The 24446-nt window shown below is 45.9% G+C and overlaps 1 protein-coding gene across 1 annotated transcript in view; it reads left to right on the top strand.

The window, feature by feature from the left end:
• LMX1A (LIM homeobox transcription factor 1 alpha) overlaps positions 1–24446 on the top strand; it is a 156939-nt gene that overhangs the window by 111360 nt on the left and 21133 nt on the right. The window lies entirely within an intron of this gene.

Genomic DNA, 24446 nt, shown 5'->3' with positions numbered 1-24446 from the left:
GCTCTAAGCCTCTGTTTCCTCATCTGTCAAGTGGGAAAGCTGGAATCTGTCTGAGGCTCCGTGGGTCACACAGAGAAAGGAACTAGAAAATATCTGTACCACGACCCAACCCCCACCCTTCCTGCCTTGGAAGGGTGTGTGTGTGTGCGTGTGTGTGTGTGTGTGTGTGTGTGTGTGTGTGTGTGTGTGTTGCAGGGGTCGGGGGGAGGGTTGGAGAGGTCCCGAGATTGTATACAGCAGGTTTCGGGAGGCCAGAGAGATTGAACTAAAAGTGTCAAGGCTGAGCACGTGTTCCCCCAGGGCGGCATTTGTCTCCCCCCCCCCCACCGACCCCTCCAAATCTACGAGAGCTGCACGGCCTTACTAAATTCTTGCCGTCTTGCTATCGCTGATCCCAGTGCAATTCCAGTCCCCTCAGCAGGGCTGTGACCTCACATCATGCACCTCCTCAGGCTCTCAGGGGGCCTCTGAGACCTCCCACTCTTCATCTGGACTTTGCTGGATTCCAGCACATCAGTGTCTCCAGCACTCACCCCCACACCTTGAATTTTCATTCCCTCTCTGCCTCTCTCCCGCACTTTGGGGTCTTGCTGGCACATTCTTTCAGCTTCTGTCTCGGGGCTCCTTCACCAAGGAAGACTCTTAATCCCTCGTGCGGGTGAGTTTACCCTTAACTTCTCCTACGGGGCCACGGACCCACTTTATTGCAGTTGCCTGTCTGGCTGTTTGTTGTTCTTGCCAAGTGCTAAGCCCCGGGAGGGACAGCATGTGTCTCTTTTTACCACCGTGTCCCCGGGGCTTAGCACAGGCCCGGAACACTGAGGGTGCTCGATCGAGATCTTTGTGAGGGAAGGAATAAACTCATGAAACAAAAGCACTGTGGCAAGACGCTTGAGTCCACGGGGTGTGGGGACGGCTGGGGGCCTCACCCTGGCCGCACCACGGATAGCGATGTGACTTGGGGCAACTTTCTGAACCTCTCTAAGCCTCAGTTTCCACAGCTGTAAAGTGATAATCATGGCTAACTGACAGTTCATGCACACTAAAAGCCTGCTGTGCGGTAAATGCTGGTCCTTAGCGAACGCCCGCCGGCCTGGGCTCTTCATAGCAGTGTGTTTGCTTCCTGCACCTTCCAGTTGGTTCTTCTCGCCTGGCTCTGCTTGCAGCCTTAAGTAAGCCAACACTAGGACATCCCCACTCCTACTGGGCTTGCCAGTCTTAAGTTTTCCTGGATTTGTTTTCATTTGAAAGCAATTCCTTCTCAGGAACACTGCCACTGACATAATGAGTATCTCCTCTGGGCTAATTGGGCCCATTCTAAACCAAGCTTCGTGGCCTCCACTCGGTATACAAAGGTCAGCTCACCCGGTATTACCCCTTAGGAGTCTTGCCGTGGCCCACCCACTTAGGCCTCCTTCCCGGAATATTGCAAAATCTTCAAATTCCCAAAGGGCTTAGGTGCCATGGTGATCAGAATGCCAGCATGACTTCATAAAGATAGGCACATCCAAAGGGACATACCATTCTTTCTCACATGGAAAGAAATGCTGTGGTCGAGCCTTTCTTGGTACGTGGGGCTTGACGATGAATTTATCCAGTTGGCCCCTGTGTTAAAGACTCACAGATTTTAATTGGCTCCAGACTTAGTACGAGGCATTAAGGTATTGTGTCCCCACCCCACTCCCCACACGGAGACAAAAAAAAAAAAAAGAAGCTGGGTCTGAGCAGCGTTAATAGAAGTATAACTTCCAGGGGCGCCTGGGTGGCTCAGTCGGTTGAGCGTCCGACTTCGGCGCAGGTCATGATCTCGCGGTCCGTGAGCTCGAGCCCCACGTCGGGCTCTGGTGCTGACAGCTCAGAGCCTGGAGCCTGTTTCAGATTCTGTGTCTCCCTCTCTCTCTGCCACTCTCCCGCTCACGCTCTGTCTCTCTCTCTGTCAAAAATAAATAAACATAAAAAAAAAAAAAGAAGTATAACTTCCAGAGCATGGGAACTACAAGACACCCACTTTTCTGACCCCACTCTCAGCCATGCGTTCAGTTCTGAGCATTTTCTTTTGAGGCTGATAATGACAAAGTAGAGCTTTCTGGTTGATCTGTGTACAGATTCATTCAGTAGATGTAGGCTGAGTGTTTGCCTTATGCTGGGGAAGGAGTCCTAATGTGAATGGTAAGAATGATGTGGGGGTGGGGTGATCTCAAAACCACGGCAGGTGAAGAAATTAGAAAAGTAAAGACTACATAAAGGCATAGCTGCTGCCCTCAAATGGGTGGATCAGACCCATTTCTAACTTCAGAGAGCAGAGAATTCACTTTGTTAATTATTTAACAAAAGCATTGAGCACTTACGTTATAGATGCAAAGGTAAAGGCAAGGGATTTGGACTCCACGTTGGGACTGTTAGGGTGTCATTGCAATTATTAGAGCTAACAAAGAGCAGGGCTACTCAAGGACTCCCACTTGTTGAAACGAGTATCGTTGTGGTGGGGGAGGAGAGTGGTTTTAGAGGACTTCCGTCCCTTTCAACTTGAAAAATCATTGTTTTGCTGCTATAAGCAAAATGACAAAGTCGCAGTCGGAATCCAGCTTCTGTATTTTCTGTAGCATTCATCTTGTCAATTATATAAACATTACCTGTCTTACGTCACAAAGCGTCACAAAGGAGTGCCTGGGTGGCTCAGTCGGTTGAGCGTCCGACTTCGGCTCAAGTCATGATCTCATGGTCCGTCGGTTCGAGCCCCGCATCCGGCTCTGTGCTGACAGCTCGGAGCCTGGAGCCCGCTTCGGATTCTGTGTCTCTCTCTCTCTCTCTGCTTCTCCCTTGCTTGTGCCCTATCTCTCTCTGCCTCTCAAAAATAAATAGACGTTAAAAAAAAATTGAAAACAAAGTGTTTTTTGTGCCAGATCCTGCCTCGCTAACAGGACAAGCTTCTGAGCAACAGGATGGTATGTATAACTTCCTTTGTTCCCCAAACAAAGTGTAGGGTGGGGCCAATGGAAGAGTGAGTGGTCAGTAAGTCCCTAAGGAGCTGAATTACATTTCAGGGAAAGAAGTCCTCCTCGCATTAGGGGGTTTAGAGAGACCAAGCCATTTTTAGGAGGTGTCACGGTCCAAATGCAATTCCTCCTCTCATTTCTGTCCCGAGCGCTCCCCATACTGTAGGTGCCTGGTAAATATTTGTCGAGGGAATGATCAAATGGCTGTCGTCTTTAACGTTTTTATCAATGACTTGGATGAAGACGCAGAGGGCAGGTTTATTCGATCTGCAGATGACACAAAGCTGGCCGGGAAGGCCGGCGTGGCAGCTGACACTCTCAACGGTCAAAAAGATTTTGATGAGCTCACAGAATAGCACAAAGTGGGCAAGATGAAATTTAACTATTGGGTTCCACAATTCACTGGTAATTGTATGGCATGGCGCCTGTTTTGATGGAATCCCACATGGGGTTTACTTGGCCATAAAGTGGACGGGAGCCCCCAGGGATGCTGTCTTAATGGACCTACCATTTCCCTAACGTAATAGTAGCTCCAGCTCTGCATTCCTTAGGGCACATTTAGTGTATTTGGTCTAATTTTAAGTGATGTGTTTTAGGACGTCACTGACAACCCAGAGAGGGTCTGGAGGACAGCGATGGGCTTGTTAAACAATAGATAGCTAAAGAAACGCAGTGCATTTCGCTTTGGGAAAGTAAGGCTAAGGGATAACAGGAGAGTTCTGCTCATTACGTGGGGGCGAAATGACAGATTCTGGTGTCCAGCAGGGGTACCGACCAGACCCTTTATGAGAAGTGAAAAAGACTTGTGTCTCAACATTTTAATTGCAGTGGGCGGAAGATGAGGCCAGTGACCTCTAGGGCTATTTAAATCTAGGGTTCTAGAATCTATGGTTTTATGATGCTGACTGTTCTGACTTACACAAGAGCATGCGACATATTTACAGCCAAAAGGAACACCAAATTTGGAGATACTTAGCTGCTGGATCTCTTTTCTAGTGTGGCCAGAAAAGCTTCTTTTACCCTGGTCCAGCTTTGCCAGGGGCCTGGAAGCAAGCTCCCAAGAAGAAAAATGGAATTTGTAGGAACAAAATCAGCCAGTGTCCCTGACATAGGACAGTCCTTTGAGTTGCATATGGAGAGCCTCACACTCCCAGGGTCCAAGATCTCTTTTCTCTGTCTCGTTCTTTCCCATTCTTCCAACTCTCACTTAGAAGAGACTGTTCTCTCTAAAAATATGCAGTCTTTCTAGAATGTACCACCCAGAAGGGGATGAAATCTTCCACATGTGGTCCGAAGTAGCACAGTGTTGTTATTACTATTTGTCATGGGTGTCACATTCGTTCTATTGATGTGGCCCGTGGTTTCATTGGCCTTTTTTGACCGTGGTGGGGGCTTGGGGGCTGCCTGTAGGCAACCATGGCTCCTGGCTGGTCCATGTTTCATTTCTTAGTTATCTACCCCCTCTTACCTTCAGGTTTCAGCATCAGAGGTCATCTGAGAGTGACTTGTGCAGCAGTTTTTAAAACCTTTTTATTTTGATGGGGCTCCTGGGTGGCTCTGTTGGTTAAGCATCTGACTCTCGATTTCAGCTCAGGTCATGATCTCATGGTTCAGGAGTTCGAACCCTGCGTCCGGTTCTGAGCTGACACGCTAAGCTCCATGCTGGAGCCTGCTTGGGATTCTCTCTCCTCTCCCTCTTTTTTTGCCCCTCCCCCCAACTTGATCTCTCTCTCTCTCTCTCTCTCAAAATAAATGTTAATTTTTTTTAATTTTGCAATAAAATTTTAGATTTCTAGAACAATTGCAAAATAAGACAGAAGTTCCCATATAGCCTTCATATGGCTTCCCTGAATGTTAACATTTCACATTTATGTGTACATTTTGATACGTGTATCATGTGCACTAAGAAATTAACCTAGGTATAGTACTATTAACTAAACTATATAAACTAAAGCTATTATTTGATTTCACTAGATCTTCCACTAATGTCTTTATCCATTTCAATCCATATTCAATCCAGGTTACCAGGTTGTGTTTCGTTTTATGTCATTTTTACGTTATATTGCCTTTCCTTTTTTTTTTTTTTTTCCATTTTTGGGATCACTGATGTCTAATCAGAATTTTATTTCTTGCCCCTCCCTCTGACAATATCTTTATGTTTCATTTCTTTTTATCAGCCCTCACCATTGACTCAAACTGTGTTTTTTGCTTGTCCGTTCTGTGACTTGTTTACCATTTTAAGGCTTTCTTTCCTGAAGAGCAGCGTGCATTAACATTTTTTTAATGTTTATTTATTTTTGAGAGAGAGAGACAGGGTGTGAGCAGGGGAGGGGCAGAGAGGGAGGGAGATACAGAATCCGAAGCAGGCTCCAAGCTCTGAGCTGTCAGCACAGAGCCTGACGCGGGGCTCGAACTCAGGAACCGCGAGATCGTGACCTGAGCCAAAGTCACTTAACCGACGGAGCCACCCAGGCACCCCTAAGCATGCATCTTAGATTATGCCCGGAATTGATTCCTTGGCTGTTAGGTTCTTCCAGAGTTCAAACCATTAATTCCTCTTGGCTTACCAACACTTCCTCGATCAGAACTAAAGTCCAACAGTAGCTGGCCCTGCATTCCTCCTTTTCTGAGAGTTGAAACCATCAGCAGGGTAAGGCAGGGCTCTCTTCCATGCTCTGCTTTTGTAGAGGGATTTTCCCAAAGGAAGTCTGGGCCAAGATCCCCGTCATGAGGATGCCTTTCTGCAAAGGAGGTTTTAGATTTCAAATAAATACAGCAATTCCATGGCCTCTGTTTACCCAGTAGTACGCACTGCTTGGGAAGACTTCTACCCCTTCTTACCTCATGGTCTACACTCCCCTGGCCCCAGCAAAGTGCCCGGCATGCAACAGGTGCTCAGTAAATGTTTGCTTATTGTGTGAATAAATGAACTTTGTCCTGTTCTTACTAGCCTCTGAGGTCCTTAGCAGAGAAGCACCAGTCTCCAATATGACTCTTACTAGGAGCTGGAATGCAGATTCCTGACACATACTGAAGTTCCTAACCACTAGGATGTGGGTTATTGCCACTTTAGGAAGTCTAGATGTTTCTCTTGTTACTCTAATTGTGCAATACATCTCTTTTTCCTTCCTTTCTGAGTCAGGTTTAGATATTTGTTTTAATTTCCTTCCACAACCTTGGACTTTTTTTTTTAAATTCATTATAGGGGGGCCTGGGTGGTGCAGTCGGTTAAGCGTCTGACTCTTGGTTTCAGCTTAGGTCGTGATCTCAAGGTTTGTGAGTTTGAGCCCCATATAGGTCTCTGTGCTGCCAGTGTGGAGCCTGCTTGGGATTCTCTTTCTCCCTTTCTCTTTGTCCCTCCCCCACTTTCTCTCTCTCTCTCTCTCTCCCTCTCTCAAAATAAATAAACTGTAAAAAAAAAATTCACTACAGAACTAATGAGCCTATCTTGGTTCCAACGTATCTTGGGACGTAGAGAGGAAGTGGTTACCTGACAAGTTTGGAAAAATGCCTGACTGTCCTATAGGATTATCCCTGTCAGTTCATAGTCATGAATTTCAGGATGCAAGATTGAAAGAAAAAGTGAGCAGGAGGTATGAGGGAGTGTCATTTTCCTTATAGTAGTGCACAGGGCTTGGGTCTAAAGTTAGGTCTGCATTTGAGTCTTGTCCCATACTCACAGCAGTGCGAGCTTGGGGAAATTACTTCCCCTGTCTGGGATTCTCTTTCTGAATCAGTGAAAAGTGGTCAAGGGCCTGAAACTTGGTCCATGTTTAGTATATGGCAGGCATGTTATTGTCTCCTGGCTCAAGGGTTTGGTAGCTCATGGCTCATATGCTTATTTTTCATCAAAGATCCATCATTTACAAAAGTCTCGTCTTCTGTCTTTGCTGTTCTGTTTTGGATGCTTCTGGAGAGCTGACCTGGGGCCATGTCAGGGTATACAGAGAGTCTGTCTGTCATTTTGCGTGGCTAGGATGTATGGGCTAGAGATGGACTGAGTTACCCCATTGGCCTGCAGGTCTCAGAGGTGCTCCCCAGTCTCTGAAAATTACAGGTAGTTCTGCATCTTGGAAAGTCAGTGCAGGCCAGGAGGAAACCATCTTGCAGTCACCTCTGGGATTTCATAGGGATTTCAAGCAAGAATAGGAAGCATGTGTTGAACTCAGCTACTGTTCTTTTATAGACTGGGGAACTGAGGTTTAGAGTGATTCTGCTCTGAGCTCTTTTGGGCGCCCAAGTATCTTCTTATTCCTGAACGTGACGTATTCTGGAACGTGGCTATCCTGGGGGGTGGTTCTCTCCATGCCTCTTGGTCTGAGGGTGGTGGCATGTCTCCTGTCCTCAAATGAATTGCTTTGGGAATGGATTGTTCTTCGCATCTGCAGCGCTAGTCTTGGATTCCACGAAGGACCTTTGAACCTGACAGTTACCTGTTCGTGAATAGGCCTGCTGTGGTTGCTCTGTGACACACTGTCATCTGTTTATGTCCTTCCAGGCAGTCACCTTATCAACCTTTAATCCAACAGATATTTCTTATAGATGCCTACACTGTCTCAGGATCTCTGCTAAATGCTGTGTTTTAGTTGCAGGAAAAGAAGGGCAGAGGAGTTCGAGAACACGGAACAACGCAAGTCAGGGAAATGTCCCAAAGCCAACCTCCTAACGCCTGGGGAGCAGGGAGGCCCAGATATAAAGTGATAGAAGGAGGCTGAGAGCTGGGAAAGGGAGAGCCTGGAGATTGGTTTTGTTATTCTTTCCTTTAAGAAACAAAGGGGTGAGCCTTTAAAAAATAGCAAGAAAAACCTTACTCAGGTATTAAAATACTCTGATAAATAGTATAGTTGTTAAAAAAATATTTCAATCATATTTTATGTTTTCCTCTAAAGCAGTGTTTTCAGAAGACTCCTCTAAATAGCATTTTCCAGAAAATTCTAGCTACAGATTGGTAAAATATATACATATTTTTATCATGACCTGTTATACACATTTTGTGCGTGTGTGTATGAAATCACGTTTCAACACATTGACGTGATGATATTTTCTATTCTCTTTATTTTTTAATTACAGTCTTATCTTTATTAATGTCATAACCCACCATTGAATCATGGCCCAAAGTTCAAAAAATACTGCTTCTAAGGGCAATTACTTAGAAACCTATCCCCAGGTTTTGGGATTGGTATGAATTCTTCAGATTTCAAGCCAATAGCTCTGTTTTAATCTTGTTTTGTTTGTTTGTTTGTTTGTTTGTTTGTTTGTTTTTTACATTTATTCATGTTTGAGAGACAGAGAGACAGAGCACCAGTGGGGGTGGGGCAGAGAGAGAGGGAGACACAGAATCCGAAGCAGGCTCCAGGCTCCGAGCTGTCAGCACAGAGCCCGACGCGGGGCTCAAACTCGCAAACTGCGAGATCATGACCTGAGCCAAAGTTGGACTCTTAACTGACTGAGCCACCCAGGCGCCCCTCTGTTTTAATCTTCTATATCTACTCATCTGTGTTAGGTGCTGAAAATAAGACTAGACACCGAGGAGATCATCTGGCCCCAAAGACTTGGCACAGTGCCCTGCACAGAGTAGACATGAAGTAACTATTACCTGCTTTCACTGTTGTTAGCATTATGAAGGGGACGTGAAAAACCTAGATCATGACTAGCACAAAAGTCTTCGTGGACATTTTCTGATTTCTTAATCTGACATCTCTGGATAGCAGACAAGAGAAAGTTGTAATTGCCTGAGCCCTTTAAGTTGTTTTTAGAATCAAATTTTGTCTCTTGTTAGTATCACAGCCATGAAATTGACTATCAGAATTATTTGTTGCCTTCAGTCTGGGGCTCATTGCTTCTTTTCTTTTCTGAACCTTTGTCTTCCAGTGTATTTGTTTTGTCTTCATATTATAGATGGAGAAGTAAGGACACAGGATACTTGAGTCAGGGATAAGCCAGAATAAGAACTTAATTCTACCAATTACCAAGTCAGGACACTTGATACTCAGTCTCTGCTATAATTGTGAGTTGAGTAGAGTTTATCTTTCATGCTTGAAAAGTTACAGGCAATGTACAAACTCAGACAATGCATTATCTCTTTTCCATCAACTGTAATTTAATTTGGGGTCCTTATTTTGGTAGGAATCATAATTTAAAATGAGTGCAATTGCTTCAGAGTATATTTCAGCTCCCATAGTGTGCTGTGTGCATTTATTTCTCTTACACAACCCCTGTAAGAAAAAAACATCAAATGGACAATCGATCGTTGTGATTTTTGCATGATGATGATGTTAATAATTATTGAGCCCTTGCTCTGCACAAAGCATTGCTTTAGGCACTTTACATAAATGAACTAACTTAACCTCAAATCAAGCTGATGTGGGAGGCCATGTTATGATTATTCCCACGGTGCAGCTGAGGAAGGTGACCATGGAAAAATTAGCAATTTGCTTAAGGTCCTATAGCTAGTAACAGAACGAGACAGAATTCACACTACGGCAGTCCAGCTCCAGAACCTGCATCATTAAGCACTATGCTGTGCTGTCCACTTGATAAAAACGTGAGGTCTATTTTAAGAGACCTCACATTTTGTTCTCATGTTTCACTGACAGCTCTCCCTGGCCGCCTATGGCAATGCTCCAGGTACTTGGTGGGACTTACTACCTGACAGACCCCAACTGAAGAACCTTTTCACGTATAATTAAAGCAATGAAAACAAGGTGATTTGAACTAAGTTTACACTCCCTTTCAAATCAGTCAACAGTTCACCTTCTGTTCTAACTCTGGACCCTCCTTAATAGTTAATCATGATCACTATACTTCTCATGGGCATCTCCTATAAGGACGTAGGCTTTGAAGGATCCAAAGACAGCATGGCATGTAAATACGGAAATACCTTAAAAATGCACACACGCACGCACGCACACACACACACACACACACACGCACACACACACGATTGGTTTTGTTTTGGTTTTTACAATTACTCATCAAACTTCTCTTCTGCTCTGCAGCTATCTGATGGTTCTAGGAAAACAAATTGACCTTTTGGTCCAGATGAGAGGTATCAGCTGTGCCACCCACAGTCCTCATTAATTCAATGAATAAAAGTACAACAGGGGAGTAAATCAGTAAATATCAAAACTTCTAATCGGCTTCGCTGGTCTGCCATGTCCTGCCATCTGTTATGACCCCGCTCTCAGGAGAAATGCACTCAGATTTGTTTTTCCAGTGATAGTGTTGACATTGTGCCTCTATCTATCCGTCCTTCTATTGGATCCTTTTGGAGTACAATGGCAAGACTTTGCAGTGTGCCTGGTGAACGTTAAGAGTGAAGTCTCTGGCCCTGGAGACTCAGCCTAAGACTTTGACCTTCTCCTACCTAAGCTAAATGACCAGAAACTCCATGTCCTTTACTATTGTGTAGTAGGGGCGCCTGGGTGGCTTGGTCAGTTATGCGTCCGACTTCAGCCCAGGTCATGATCTCACGGTCCGTGAGTTCAAGCCCCACATCGGGCTCTGTGCTGATGGCTCAGAGCCTGGAGCCTGTTTCAGATTCTGTGTCTCCCTCTCTCTCTGCCCCTCCCCTGTTCGTGCTCTGTCTCTCTCTGTCTCACAAATAAATAAATGTTAAAAAAAAAAAAAGATAGGGGTGGGGGAGGAGGCAAATGCAAGGAAGATACTGGTTTTCTTGCAGTGACATTCCAGCCAAGCCCATCAACTTTTAGATTTCCAACCCAGAGATTTCACGATGGATCTGAAGATGTTTTAGACCATGTAACAAGCAGAAGAAGGAACCACGTGTGCCATGGCATCAGCCCTAAGAGAAACCCTAGTTGACTAAGGTTTGGTGGCAAACCAGGCTATAGCTTCTTCTGAGCACGTTGGTATTCGGTGCTGTAAAAGTGTATGGAAAACCCTGTGATTTGAGAACCATTTGGATTCCTAGTGGTCCACGCCCAGGTTTGCATGCCGGGACCCAGGGGCATGCTGGCTTTTTCTTGGTGATTCCGAGCAGGAATTCGAGTTCATGTGCATGCATTACGAGATGGGGTCAGTGGACCCTGCTGGTATTCAAGGTAAGTGTCCAGGAATTTCTTAGGGATCTGTAAGGGTGGTAAATAGTGGCTTGAACCAACTCACCATCTGTTCCATGCATAGGCATTTGGTCAGCATCTGCATTGGGTAAGGATTGGGTTTGGGGCACAGGGGGTCATATAGAAGTGCATGAGATCTGGCTAATGGGTGAATCTTTGGAGCGTGGACTATCTTTGGAGCCAGGCCTGCTCTAGGTGCAGGGATGAGCTCTGCTCTCATGAATCTTCTATCCTGGGGGAGGGAGACAGTCAATAACCAAATAGATCGATCACATTCTATGCTCAGTTGAGAGTTACTCTTCAAAGTAGTCACCCCGCGAGACTTAATTCTACTTTTGCCTTTGCAGAAGGTGAAGCTCAGGGGGACAGAGTTGGTTGGGGCAACTCAATCAGGGTTTTTTCCCCCCATGGCGGAAGCAGAGAGGCTCTGGAATTAAAACGAAAGGCAGCTGTTCCCTTAGAGTGAGCACGGCTGTGAGATTTAGCAAGCCAAAAGCCAGCTGAATTTGAATTTTAGATAAACCATGCAACATGAAATTATTGCTTAACGGAAATCCCAACTTAACTATGCGTATTGTATTCAGCTAAGCGGCAGCTCTAGATACGGAGAGAATCTGGTGGGGGGTGGGGGTGGGATCACCTGATGGTGGTCTGTGCTGGATGGAGCCTGCCGAGGTGCATAGAAAGATGGTGGCTGGGTGGGTTGATGATCGGTAGATGGGGAGAAATGGAATTCTGCCCCACGACCCCCGAGTTTCCTCCCGTTTCCCTTTGGTGCATGGGTTCGGCCGGGCCAGGGAGGCAGGAGTCGAATCCGCCCTGTTGCCCTGGCGACTCCCTCCCACCCTTAGCTCCCAACAGCCTGAATTACAGCCCAGCGAGGTGCCCAGCAGTCCGACTGCTTTTGTTCCGGGGGCGCGCGCGGGAGCGCGCGTTGGGCACTCGGTGCCAGGAGTCCTGGGCGCAGCCTGGGCCGCAGTCACCGCGCAGCCCGCCCGCTCATCAAAGGCCCTTTGGCGATGGACGAGGGCGGGCGCCGCCGCACACCCGGCCGGGCAGTTTGATGAGAAAATGCAGCTAAAGAGCCCGGCGGTGGGGCCATATGTTCCCCATAATCTCCAAAGCCGTCACTTCAATTAGAGCCTCCCCTGAGTTCTAATGCCCGATCCTGAGTAAACAAGCCGCCCTGAAAGAAGAACTCGGTTTCCAATTAAAAGTGTACTAACATTTCTCCTTCCCTTAATTCCCGCGGAGCAAAGCCCCGCGCGGGCGGAGGCGCGGCCCGGGTCGCGGCGAGGTCGCCGCGGTCCCCGCCGCCCGCGCCGCCCGTTCCCAGGTGACGTCAGGCGGGGCCCCGGGATTAGGGCCCACCCCGCGCCCCCCCCCCCGCCCCCCCTGCCCGCGCCGCGGACTTAATTAAAAGTAATGCCACGGTAAATCCGCCCGTCGTTTCTGGTGGAGCCGTGCCTCCGGGCCAGCCGCGGAGACAGGGCTTCCGAAGCAGGTGCTGGGGATTTGTGTGCTTGTGCATGTGTGTGCGTGTGTGTGTGTGCGCGTGTGCCTGGGCGCTCCCTCGTGTGTGTTTTAAAAGGGAGGGCCATGTTGTAGATTGGGGGAGGGCTGAGATTACCGTCTCCTCGCTGCCGTTCCTGCAGCTCTGCACCTGCGCTCACAGACAGACACACAGACATGCGTGCCACCTGCACTGTGCTTTCCTTCTGGCTCTTGGTGCCCCTGAGTCCCGTTAGGGTTTTGCTTGAGAGACTCTGGGCACGCTGTGCGCCGGCGATCGCTGCATTCTCCCGCCTGCCTGCCTGTCTGTCTGTCTTGCCCCACCGGTGAGGATTCTAAGGGCACGAATACATGGTAGCCAGATGTGAGGCTATTTGAACGGCGGGAAGAGACCTCCAGGAGCTCCTAGCCCAGCGTTCAGGAGTTCTCCAGGGTGCGGAGTCTGAACCTTGCAAACCCTGCAAACTCTGCATGAGGCATTCTAAAACTTGGTTCCTATTGAATTTTTTTTTTTTTTCTTTTTCGGCAAAACTGGTTGAAGGTTGCCCGGTTTCAGATGGGAGAGTGATTGACAGATTAACTTTCTGGCCTACTCTCTACACCATGAAAGAATCAAAGAATTGAAGGCATTATGTGAAAAATTCCAGAAACATCAACAAGCAGAAAATCCTGGCCAGATCATTCAAATGCAAATGCTCTTCCTTCTTTCATGAATTATCTGCCCAAGTAATTACTTTAGTTTTTAGTTTGGCCTGGCTGGCGAAGACCTCAGAGAATTAGTCCCGCTAAGGCCGCGGCTGTTGGTTTATTCCTTACTGTCTGATTGATGCTAACTGAATTAAACCGAGGCGAGCTCAGACGTTTGAGGGCCTGTCACACTGGGTTAGATACTAGTGAGTACGGCAGGAAGGGAAACAGACCTCTGGGTTACAAACACTCGGGTCCCTCGGTGGAGAAGAATCTCCTGTAACAAAATAATTACAGCAAAATATAATCTGCACGTATGTTTCAGGGACGACAAGGTGCTAGGATCCCAGCTATGGGATCAGTAATTCCCTTTGGGGTGTGTGTCTGTATATGGGGGCAGAGGAGTCAGGAGACTAGATGGGAAAGTATCACAACGAATGTGACATTGCTGCTGGATCTTGGCCGAAGAGGTCATTTTCAGACAATGAAAGGCAGATGAGTAGGTTGTTAGAAAGAATGGCACAGCTTTGTGGGTGCAGGGATACAGGTGTAGGGTTGTATCTCTGCGTGGGATGAGGGGCTGGAATATATGGTTCCTCTGGGGGCCTGAGATCCCGGTGCTGGTGCAAATGGCAAGATTGACGCCAGTGTGTAAAGGGTTTGGCATGTCTTACTTGGATGTATTCTGATGGTTAAAGGGAGTCTGATCAGACGTTTGTAAACACGGTCGTGAAGCTTCTCAATTTGTGCTTCTGACAGAGAAGGAATGCGGGTAGAGCAGAGTCGGGGTGACCTTGCAGATGGGGGCGTCTGGGCAGGGGGCTGCTGCCGTGTTCCATGGAGACATGAAGGTTGAACTCAGGCACAGATTAAGGAGGGGCTTCGGAGAATTCGTTCCTTCATTTACTGACTCCATTCCTACATCATTCCCAGCATCGTTCTAAGTGCTGGGGTTACAGTGGTGAACAAAATATGCCAGGCATCTGCCACTGGGGGGGCTTAAGTTCTAGAATTAAATGATGTTGCATACAGGAAGAAAAGTAGAAGTCAAGGTGACTTGGGGCTTTCTAACCTGTATGAATGGTGATATAGCACAAGCAGAGATAGAGGCTCAGAAAAGAGAGATCTAGATAATGGATGCGGTGGGGGGGGGGCATGTTGAGTTTGGAGTTTTTGGCGGACAATGTGGATGTCTGGTGGGAAGTTGAAGCCATCGGTCTTGGGTTCGACAGGGAGGTCAGACAGGGACTTGAGAATCACAGAAAAACAGAGGGTTTAATACTAGGTGGTTTCTCCCCAACGTCTTCACTGATGTAGTCATCAGAGTTCACGTGGTTATGGGAAAGCAAATAAATGAAACAAGAATAACAAACATCAAGTAGGGTAGTGACTCTCTAAGAGTATCCCAGGATCAGCAGTATCAGTGTCTCCTGGAAATGTGTTAGAAATGTGAATTCCTAGGTCCTACTCAGACCTATTCGATCAGACCCTCTGAGGATAGGAGGCAGAAATCTGTAAAGTTGGAGGGGCGCCTGTGTGGCTCAGGTCATGATCTCACAGTTCGTGGGTTCGAGCCCCCTGTTGGGCTCTGTGCTGACAGCTCAGAGCCTGGAGTCTGCTTTGGATTCTGTCTTCCTCTCTCTCTCTCTCTCTGCCCCTCTCCCGTTCACGCTCTCTCTCTTTCTCTCAAAAATGAATAAACATTAAAAAAAAAAAGAAATCTGTAAAGTTTGAGAAGTATGAACAGCCCATAGAGCTCATCAGATACAAGTCATAATGACTATAGCCCACGCATGGGCAGTGGGCATCTGCCTTTGTTAATGACCATGGTCTGCAGAAACGGATCTAAATCCCATACTGGGACAGCTGTCGAGTGTTCTGATTCCACCAGGGAATGTGTGGACCCAGGCCCTAATTTAGCCCTGAAGTGTTTATGTAGTGATTCCCAACTTTTTTTTTTTTCATTCTAGAATAATCCTATGACATTATGTGGCTTTCACCCCATTCCATTGCCTTAGATTAGACTTTCGTCTGTCCATATTTTTGCTGTATCTCTAACCACACTATGAGTGGATCGATATGAAAGGACATCGGCATCAGATATGTCTTGGACAAAACTGTTTCTGAAATAATTCCTTTCAAATAACCGATGGACACACATATAGACACCCCTATTCTACAAGTCCCTCTTTATTACCATCACCTCCAAAGTCATTCATTCAGGCAACACTTGAGCCCGTCCTCTGTGCTCAGCCTCAGACTGCTCACCAAGAGAGCACAATGATACAAAAGACACTGTCTCTGGAGTCAGATGGACTTTGACACAATTTTGAACCTATCAGTGGGCAATACGTTATTTGGATAAATCGACAGTGAATGGGTGTACATGTTAAGTGGTGAAATGATTTTAGGGAAGAGAGAAATTGATGAGGACAGGAGTAGTCAGTGATTCGGTTAATACATTGTTTTAAAACGCAGACTTTAGGGGTTATGGGCAGTGGGTTTAATTTCTTGTTCTTCCACCTGATGGCTGGTGACCTCGGGCAAGCATTTTGACCTTCCTTCCCTCACTTGCAAAATGGCCTGTTGCGATGCTTGTAATGGGCTAATACACGTAAAGTCTTTATCGTGGTTCATGGCGCAAAGTAAGTGCTCAATAAAGAGGGTTTTTCATTGTACATAAGCCCCAGGGGCTTCTGCTGGTCCTTTCTGACATCTGATTTGTACGCCGGCAAAGGAGAGTGAGGAAGCCCAAGACATCGTGACACTCGAAGGACACCTTCCTGACTCGCTACAGTGCCCTTTTCGTATGGATGCGAAGCTGTGTGTTGGGCCACTTGACAGTGGTGTAGGGAACCACAGCTGGTGTTACCTAACCTGACAGCTGGGGTGTGACGAGAGGGAATTCAGGTTCTTGAAGGAGGGACAAAGGACGCCAGACACAATCGCTGCACGGTGGAACGTGCCAAAGGGAAGGTGACATTGGTTCTAGCACTTTCCTGGAGAATTTGTCTAGAATTATGTGTGGGGGGCAGTCCGTTTATTTGAGTTGTGCTTATTGTCTTTGTAAACAATGAACTGCAACTTAGGAAGCTCCTCACCTTGGCAGAAGGAAGGGCTTCCTCAAAAGGAGATGAGGTAATGACACCAGCCACCTCCTCCCCTGAAAAAAAAGCACAAAGAAGTGTTCACCCTCCACCCCTCCTTCCTTTGCTAGCGTCTCCTGGTTCTGTGGGCTGTCGTAAGCCTAGTCCGTGTTCTACGTAAGAGAGACCCGTGGAGACCTGGTTTTCCCTTCATGAGGCTGAAGAACCATGCGCTGGCCTTTTCTGGTGCTCTTCCTAGGTTGACAAAACACATGGAAATGCCTCCTTCTGTCTGATGAACTCTGAGTCGTTGAGCCCGGACGCAGTCACTCCCAATGGGGAGGTCTCAGGGCGGGGCAGCACATTTTGTCAGAATGTCAAGGCTCCTGTGGGCCTCTCTACACCCTCATCTGAGACCCTTCGCTGCTCTGGCACAGGAGTCTATCCCCACCTTCCCTCCACCGTGGTCCAGGGAGGCAGGCTTTACAGAGCCTTCCACTACCCTGTTCATTTTCTTTGACCTTGGATGTGCCCAAGGATCAGCAGGACAGAAGAAGGAGGTTTTTCTTTCTCCTTGTCTGTGAGATCCCTCTTGAGAGTGTTTGTCCTATGCATATGACATATTGGCCTCGGTCAGCGTGATGCCCTCAATGCATCTGGATGGTCTGTGTCGGCAAATTTCCAGTAGTGGGAGAAGCTTGTATCAGAGTATCTTGACGGCTAGAATTCTCAAGTTATAAGCTTTAGGATCTATAATTTTCAAAACAGGTGAAAATGGCTATTAGATTAGTTTCAGTAGGAGAACAGGGATTATTCAGATAGAGTATCTCTAATTTTGCATCAAATGTAGGCTCATGGAACCCAACTAACCAGAACTCTCAATGAAGCAGAGTATGTCATTTGAAGTCCTCCTTTAGGATAAAGAAGGAATTAATCAGAAAATAAGCTGATGTTAAAGATTTATTTTCTGCAGGATCCTTAAAGTGTTTTGCAGAGTGGCTGTATAAAGCAATTGCTTATGTTTAAAACAGTACCTTCAGGATTTACTAGAAGATGAAGAAACATACCAAAAAAACCCCAACCAAACAAAAAAAAAAACAAAAAAAAACTGTGTCTACAAACTCTACTTAGTGACCCAGAAAGATGAAACAATTTGCTTTAGGAAAAAATGTTTTATCAACAAATATTGAAGTTTGGTATTTAACCCCATAGATGGAATGTATAGAGTTAGCAAGAATTTCCCCTGTTCACAGCTGTGGTTCCTGCCTCAAATGTTTAACTTAAAACTAATAACGAGGAAACACCAGACAAGCCCAAATTGGTAGGTGTTGTCCAAGCTAATTGGCCTGTGTTTTTCAAACATGAGGGCCTGTGAAAAGAAAAGGTTGAACTGGCCAGATTGGAGGAGATGGAGACCCAACAACTAGTTGCAGTGTGAGTTCTTGGGTTGGATCTTGGATCACAAGAAGCATACCCTAGGGACAGTTAGCAAAATAAAGACCCAAATCTGTACTGTAATGATATCATTTCTTAATGTTGACAGTTGTACTGTGGTTGTGTAAGGATGTTGTTCTTAGGAAATACCGAAGTAGTTAGAGGTGGGGAAAAAGCATAGCTCCTTCTCTGGGCAGTGAGTCAGTAAAGTTTTACATACAGTGAGATGTTCACCTGTCTGATCAGCACTGTCGAGGATTTCTTCCCTCTCATCACCTATGACAGACACTTGGTGTGGCGCTGGAGTCTGGGCCAACAAGCTGGCAGCCTGGATTGGGAGCTGCTAATGCCAGGCGTATGTTTTTGGACAAGCTCCTTCACCTGTCTGGAACTCAGTTTCCTCACCTGTAATGTGAGGTCATCAATCTAAAGGTTCATCAGGCTTCTTTATTTCTTTGGTGCTACCTTCTCAGCATGTTCTCTACCAAGAGGCAGCTGGAAGTTGTCAGAGCCCTATGTGCTGATTTGTAACTAATGTAGCAGGGTAACAGGAAACCTGTTGATTCCTTTTATGTCAGCCCATGCAGGGAGTTATTGCCTTGTGCGTAGGACTGGTTCCAGCACCAGGAAAAATGAAACTTGAGAAGTTCATGGGAGAATGTTAAGATTCAGATCATCATCTAGATACCAAATGGTGGAGGGGCGGGGGTGTTCCTTAAGGCATTGCCTCAAGTGACATTCTTGCTGTCTCCCTTCTATGCTGTTGACATTAAATAATTATAGTAAGATTAGGAGAATCATTATGGAAACAGAGCATAAGCTCAGAGGTTTCTGTTCACCATCGTAAATGCTTTCTCAGAAGGTCATAGTCAGGATACTTTAATGTGAGCCCTACTGACATTTTGGGTGAGACAGTTTGCTATTTTGCATCTGTGGCCTCTTTCTGCTAAATGTCAGGAAGGTCATCGGTCATTTCCAACCAAAGAGCCTTAATACATTCGCAGATGACCCTGGGGACAAAAGATTTCTTATTGAGAACCACTGGTTAATTGAGTGATCATAACCAGACAGCATATTTGTTAGTATTTTCCCCGTTCATTCAGAAGACCAAATTGAAAGGAATCTAAGGCGTCATTTATCACAACTCCCTTACTCCATAGTTGAGGGAATTGAAGTAAAGTGCCTCGTCCAAGACCATGTTATAGTTACTGGGGAAGGCGCATTTAGTGTTAGGCTCTCTTGCGCCCACTTCAGAGAGAGCTCACCCAAATACCAAAGACGTATTTGGGACTAATAATGGAAATGGCTAGGGAGCTGTCTGTAACTTTCATTGGTGAATGGCCCTCCCCAAGGTCCTGAGCCTTGGGGTTTTCTCGAATGACCAGACCCTTAAACGGTTTATCCGGTTCAAGAAGGCTTAGGAGCCTAAAACAGAGCAAATGCCACATTTCATGTTTGAAGCCATTTTTATTAGTTGTGTCTTAACATATGCAAAATTGGGGTGTGACTCACAAAGTTGAGATGTGGTGAGAAAGCGCTGTATCAAAGTTTAATTTGTCACCTTTTTTTTTTTCTTGGTGGCCCATAAAATGACATGTTCTATAATTAAAAGCATCTTATATTTGATGGATTATGGTAACTGATTGCCAGGACAGGTTGTAAAGATCATTTCAATTTTAACAATTCCCAGAGGTTTGCCGCGTGTGGCAACACCTGTCTTCTTAGTTGTTTGGTCTGCGTATGACAAAGCAGTACAGATATTGGAGACAAATTGAAGAGAGGTGCTCTAAGCAAAACTGACGAGCTGTCCAATTTCTGTGTCCCATCCCTGGAATAAATTTCCGGTAAAGGCTTTGCTGGCCTCCAGTTTTGTCTGTGGCCTTTAGGATCTGGCCATGGTGCTGACTGTTCATAGACCGTTAGTACTGATTTCCAGCAAATCTGGTGCCCAAAGTCTAAATCCTGGAGTGATAATTGTCATGTCTCATTACCTAACTGCTATTGTGGCATAAGCCTTCAAAATTAGTCAAAGAAAAATAACAAAGGAAGTGAGAAGGTGATTTGAGCTAACTTTGGTTTCAGTATGGCTAGTGAAATGGGGTGTCTGGAGATGCTCACCTGGCAAATGAAGGCACAGTTGCCAGACCTGTAACATCCCTTGTCAGTCTGGAGAACTGTGTTAGACGGGCCGATGAGGAGAGTAGAAACAACTGTCAGTATTTAAAATGGGGTTTAATACAGAGCGTTCGTCACACAGTGATGGGATCGTTGAGATGTGAGCAGATCAGGATGGTGAAACAGTCTACAACTTTGCAGCAGAGAAAAGCTGCAGAGTGGCAGGTGATAAAGCTTCTGTGGACATCTGGTGGAAGCTGCCACCGCGGTGGGATTTTCACGTGTGACTTGGAGCCACGGAGGAGGTATAACAGCTGCTGGAGGCACGACCCAAGTAGACGGGGGTTGAGGAAATACTTTGGTTTTTTTCCTTTCTTCTGACTTCCTTGTGAGTGCCTGTAAACACATAAATGATGGAAGTATTAGGACTCCTCTGTATATTGAAGAATAAGTATTTATCCTTGAAGGTAAAGCACCTATCAGTCTAAAAGCGCCTTCATTGGGAGAATAAAATTCAGCTTTACAGAAATTGGACCCAGGCACAACTTCTCAGGTGCACATCCATCATGTAGAGTAACCCACGTGATATAAAGAGAAGCTATATTAACCTAGAACCTGATAGCAAGGTTAAGCTGCAGCCACTGAGATAGCACATTAGCCACCTGTGTGTCCCCAAAGCTCAGCCGTACCTATAATGGTAAGGTATTTCCCATTGTCAAGCTTCTTGAGAGCCTCTTGCTCTGGTTCTCACTGGTGTCAGTGAAGAGGAAACAGCTACTGCAAGGGAGGGCTCATTTAGGACTCGGTCTAAGACAATACGCGAAATGGGCCCACTTGCTAACATTTGTGTTTTGTGAGAGACGTTAGTTTAAGTCATTTGGGTTTCGCAGGCAGAAGCACTGCTCAGCACTTTGCCTCAATCCCAAGGGGTGATAACGAACGGAGGAATAGAGAGCAACCTGATGTGAGGGTAAAAGAAAGGTGAATCATGTTGCAGAGTCCTTTCAGAGGCCCACCTTTCTCTTACCAGCCTACGTATCCATGGCTTGGGTGTTTAGTAGCCATTACACTTGACAGAGAGGACAGAGAACTGGCCCTCGTGCTTGGTAGGGTACTTGAAGATGATGAATGCCAATGGCTGTCCTGTTTGTGCCAGTCTTAGGTCACTGTATACTTTTCATCCAGTCACACCATTATTTTTTAAATATAACTTTACTCTCCCCTAATTATCAAAACTGGAGGGAATCACTCTGAAGATGTAGATTAGTTGAAAAGGTATGAAGACCTCTGTTGACTGAAAGTAAGAGTGCATTATGGAGAGGGTGACAGCCCAAGATGGCAACACATGTCGTTCCTGACTTCGCTTCCTCTCACCAGAACAACTAACATCTATTCAAGGACAACACACCACTGGGAAAATTCTAGAACACAGAGTGAGGCTGAAACCATCCCCCCCCCCCACGCACACTTCCGATACTGCATTAGAAGGGTAAGAGCAGGGGCTAAATGTTGACCACATTGCTCTGTCCCTGAACAGCACAGCACCACGAAGAGAGTTCTACCCTGAGCCACTGGGTCCTCAAGTGGGAAAAGAGAACCCAGGATGGGACAACCAGCCTCCTACTCTGGAGTTCATAACTCACAGTTCATACCTACTGTGCCCAGGTAGTAATCCCAGGCATCAGTTTTGTTCATCTGCAGAACCAAGTTGGGAGCACAGTCTGACCAGAGAACTTGGTGGGATGTAGGTCCTCCTGATTGGGATCCTCAAATGAATAGTTTGTTTTCCCTAGAGCCTAGTTTGCCCACACTCAGGCAAGGTGCTGAATCACAGCCCCATCTGACCAGAAGGGCAGGTGACTACTCCTGGAAGCTATGAAGTGTAGTGGTGCTCAAGACAGGAGGTGGGCAGGTGGAGCTGCTCACGTCCGGAGCAAAAGTCAGTGCTGGGAATGGAGGCTATGCACAGGCAGAGGGATTAATTCATGGCCAAGGCTGAGGGTATCTCCTGACTCCTCCCAGAGAGCATGTTTGGGAAACTGAGAGTACTGTGGAGTGGTCCTTCCCCTTCCCACCCATGCAAGGATGTTGAGACATAGTTCCATGTGTTGTGGAGAATATCTTCTGGCCCCATGTGACCAGAAGACTTGGAGACAACTCTTGGAAACTGTTCAGCCCAGTGACATTCAAGCCAGGAGAAGGGCAGACAGAGCAAATCGTTTGCAGGGCAAAGCTCGTGGCCCTCTTCAGCTAGGGAACTTGGGGTGTGGGCCGGCTTGAGTTAGGACAACAATCAAAGAGCTTTCCTGGTTTTAGAGCTGCTTTTCTTGCTGTGCCGAGGCAGGGAATATAATTCACAATCCCACTCATTGCTCAGTACAGCCTTCAGCACGTTTGGCCATGTCAGGGGACCCAACCAGAGAACACAGGAACCTGCACAGATCATCCAACAGCACCGCATAGGGGCGTTTGAACAGCATAGCCTGCGGCTTCCCCCATCTTCACAGCAAAACCAGTGGCCTCGCCTGTCCAGGTAATTCAGTGCACACTCAGGATTGATTTGACCCTGCAAACAATGAGGTTTACACTGCCCTACAAGGGCAGGGAAACCAATTAATCATCCTACTTATTGCTGAATATAGTACCCAGTCCCAGCACTCTAATAAGCCTGACCAGAAAATTCAGGAAACTGCAAAGTCCAGCCTACAGTCTCATGTGGGCAGGGAAACAAATGAGCAGTCCCAGTCGACTCTTCTCAGCTGGTGGCACCCCATGCCCCCGTTTTTGGAGTTCAAACAATTGCCTCACCCCAGAATAGACCATAGTAGCGGGTTCCAATTGTCCAAAGACATTACCATTAGATACACACAGAAACTGAAACTGAGCTAACTGGTGAAAAACTGTCTCTGCCAGAGCAAACTTGTAAAGGCTTGAAGAGGAGCCTCATTTCTCAAATGCACAAGGTATTGATGTAAGGAATCAACGATCACACACACACAAGTAAATATGACACCACCAAATGAAAATTATAAAGCTGCAAACACCCTCAGGAAACAGAGATCTACAAACTGTCAGACTTAAGAATTCAAAATAAACCTCTTAAGGAAGTTTGGCAAACTACAAGAAAACACAGACAACTAGGGGCCCCTGGGTGGCTCAGTCGGTTGGGCATCTGACTCTTGATTTCAGGTCAGGTCATGATCTCATGGTTCATTTGTGGGATCAAGCCCTGTGTTGGGATCCATGCTGACAGCACAGAGCCTGCTTGGGATTCTCTCTCTCAAAATAATTAAACTTAAAAAAAAAAAAAAAAAAAGGAAAACAGAGACAATGTGACAAAATTAGGAAAACAATGCATGAACAGAACCAGAAGTTTGACAAGGAAATAGCAACCATCAAAAAACCCAAATGATACTTCTAGAGTTGAAAAATACAATAGCTGAACTGAAGAATTCAATAGAAAGTTTCAAAAGTAGACTCAACCATGCAGAAGAAAGAATTAGTGATCTGGAGGATAGGATATTAGAAATTACCCAGTCAGGGGCGCCTGGGTGGCTCAGTCAGTTAAGCATCCGACTTCGGCTCAGGTCATGATCTTGAGGTTTGTGAGTTCAAGCCCTGCATCGGGTTCTGTGCTGACAGCTCAGAGCCTGGAGCCTGCTTCATATTCTGTGTCTCCCTCTCTCTCTTCCCCTCCCGTGCTCATGCTCTGTCTCTCTTTCTCAAAAATAAATAAACATTAAAAAAAAAAAAAAGAAATTACCCAGTCAGAGGAGCAAAAAGAAAAAAATGAAAAAAAGTGAAGAAACCCTGTGGGAATTATAGAACACAATGAAAAGAAACAATGTTTTCATTATGGGAATTCCAGAAGGAGAAGAGAAAGAGAAAGGGACAGGAAGTATGCTTAAAGCAATAATGGCTGGATTTTTCCAGACCTGAGAAATGGACATCCAGATCCAATGAGTCAAAGAAAAAATTAATGGGGAAATATTTTTTTTTGAGAAAAAGGAAAATGGAAAAAACACCTCATAACTTATGGGGTGCAACAAAAGCAACTCCAAGAGGGAAGTTCATAGCAACAAACCCCTCTATTACATAAGAAAGATCCCAAATAAACAGTCTAACTCTATGCCTCAAGGAAATAGAAAAACAACAGACCGAGTCCAATGCTTGCAGAAAAAGGAAATAATAAAGCTTAAAGCAGAATTAATAGAGAACGAAAAATAAAAAACCAGAAAAGATAAACCACGCTAACAGTTGATTCTTTGAAAAGACAAACAAAATTGACAACCCCTTAACTAAACTAATCAGGGAAAAAAGAGAAAAAATCCAAATGAACAAAATTGTAAATGAAAATGGAGGCATTACAAGCAATAGTACAGAAATCCAAAGGATGATGAGACTACTGTGAAAAACTCTATGCCAGCAAACTGGACAATCAAGAAGAAAAGGAAAAATTCTTAGAAACATATAACTTACCAAGATTTAATCAGGAAGAAATAGATCTGACTAGACCGATGACTAGTGAGGAGATT

Source organism: Lynx rufus, unplaced genomic scaffold (genome assembly GCF_022079265.1).
Source record: "Lynx rufus isolate CCGP_SWC_20201006 ecotype Redwood Valley unplaced genomic scaffold, mLynRuf1.p SCAF_15, whole genome shotgun sequence".
NCBI classification, from domain to species: Eukaryota; Metazoa; Chordata; class Mammalia; order Carnivora; family Felidae; genus Lynx; species Lynx rufus.
This window is presented reverse-complemented; position numbering and strand designations above follow the sequence as displayed.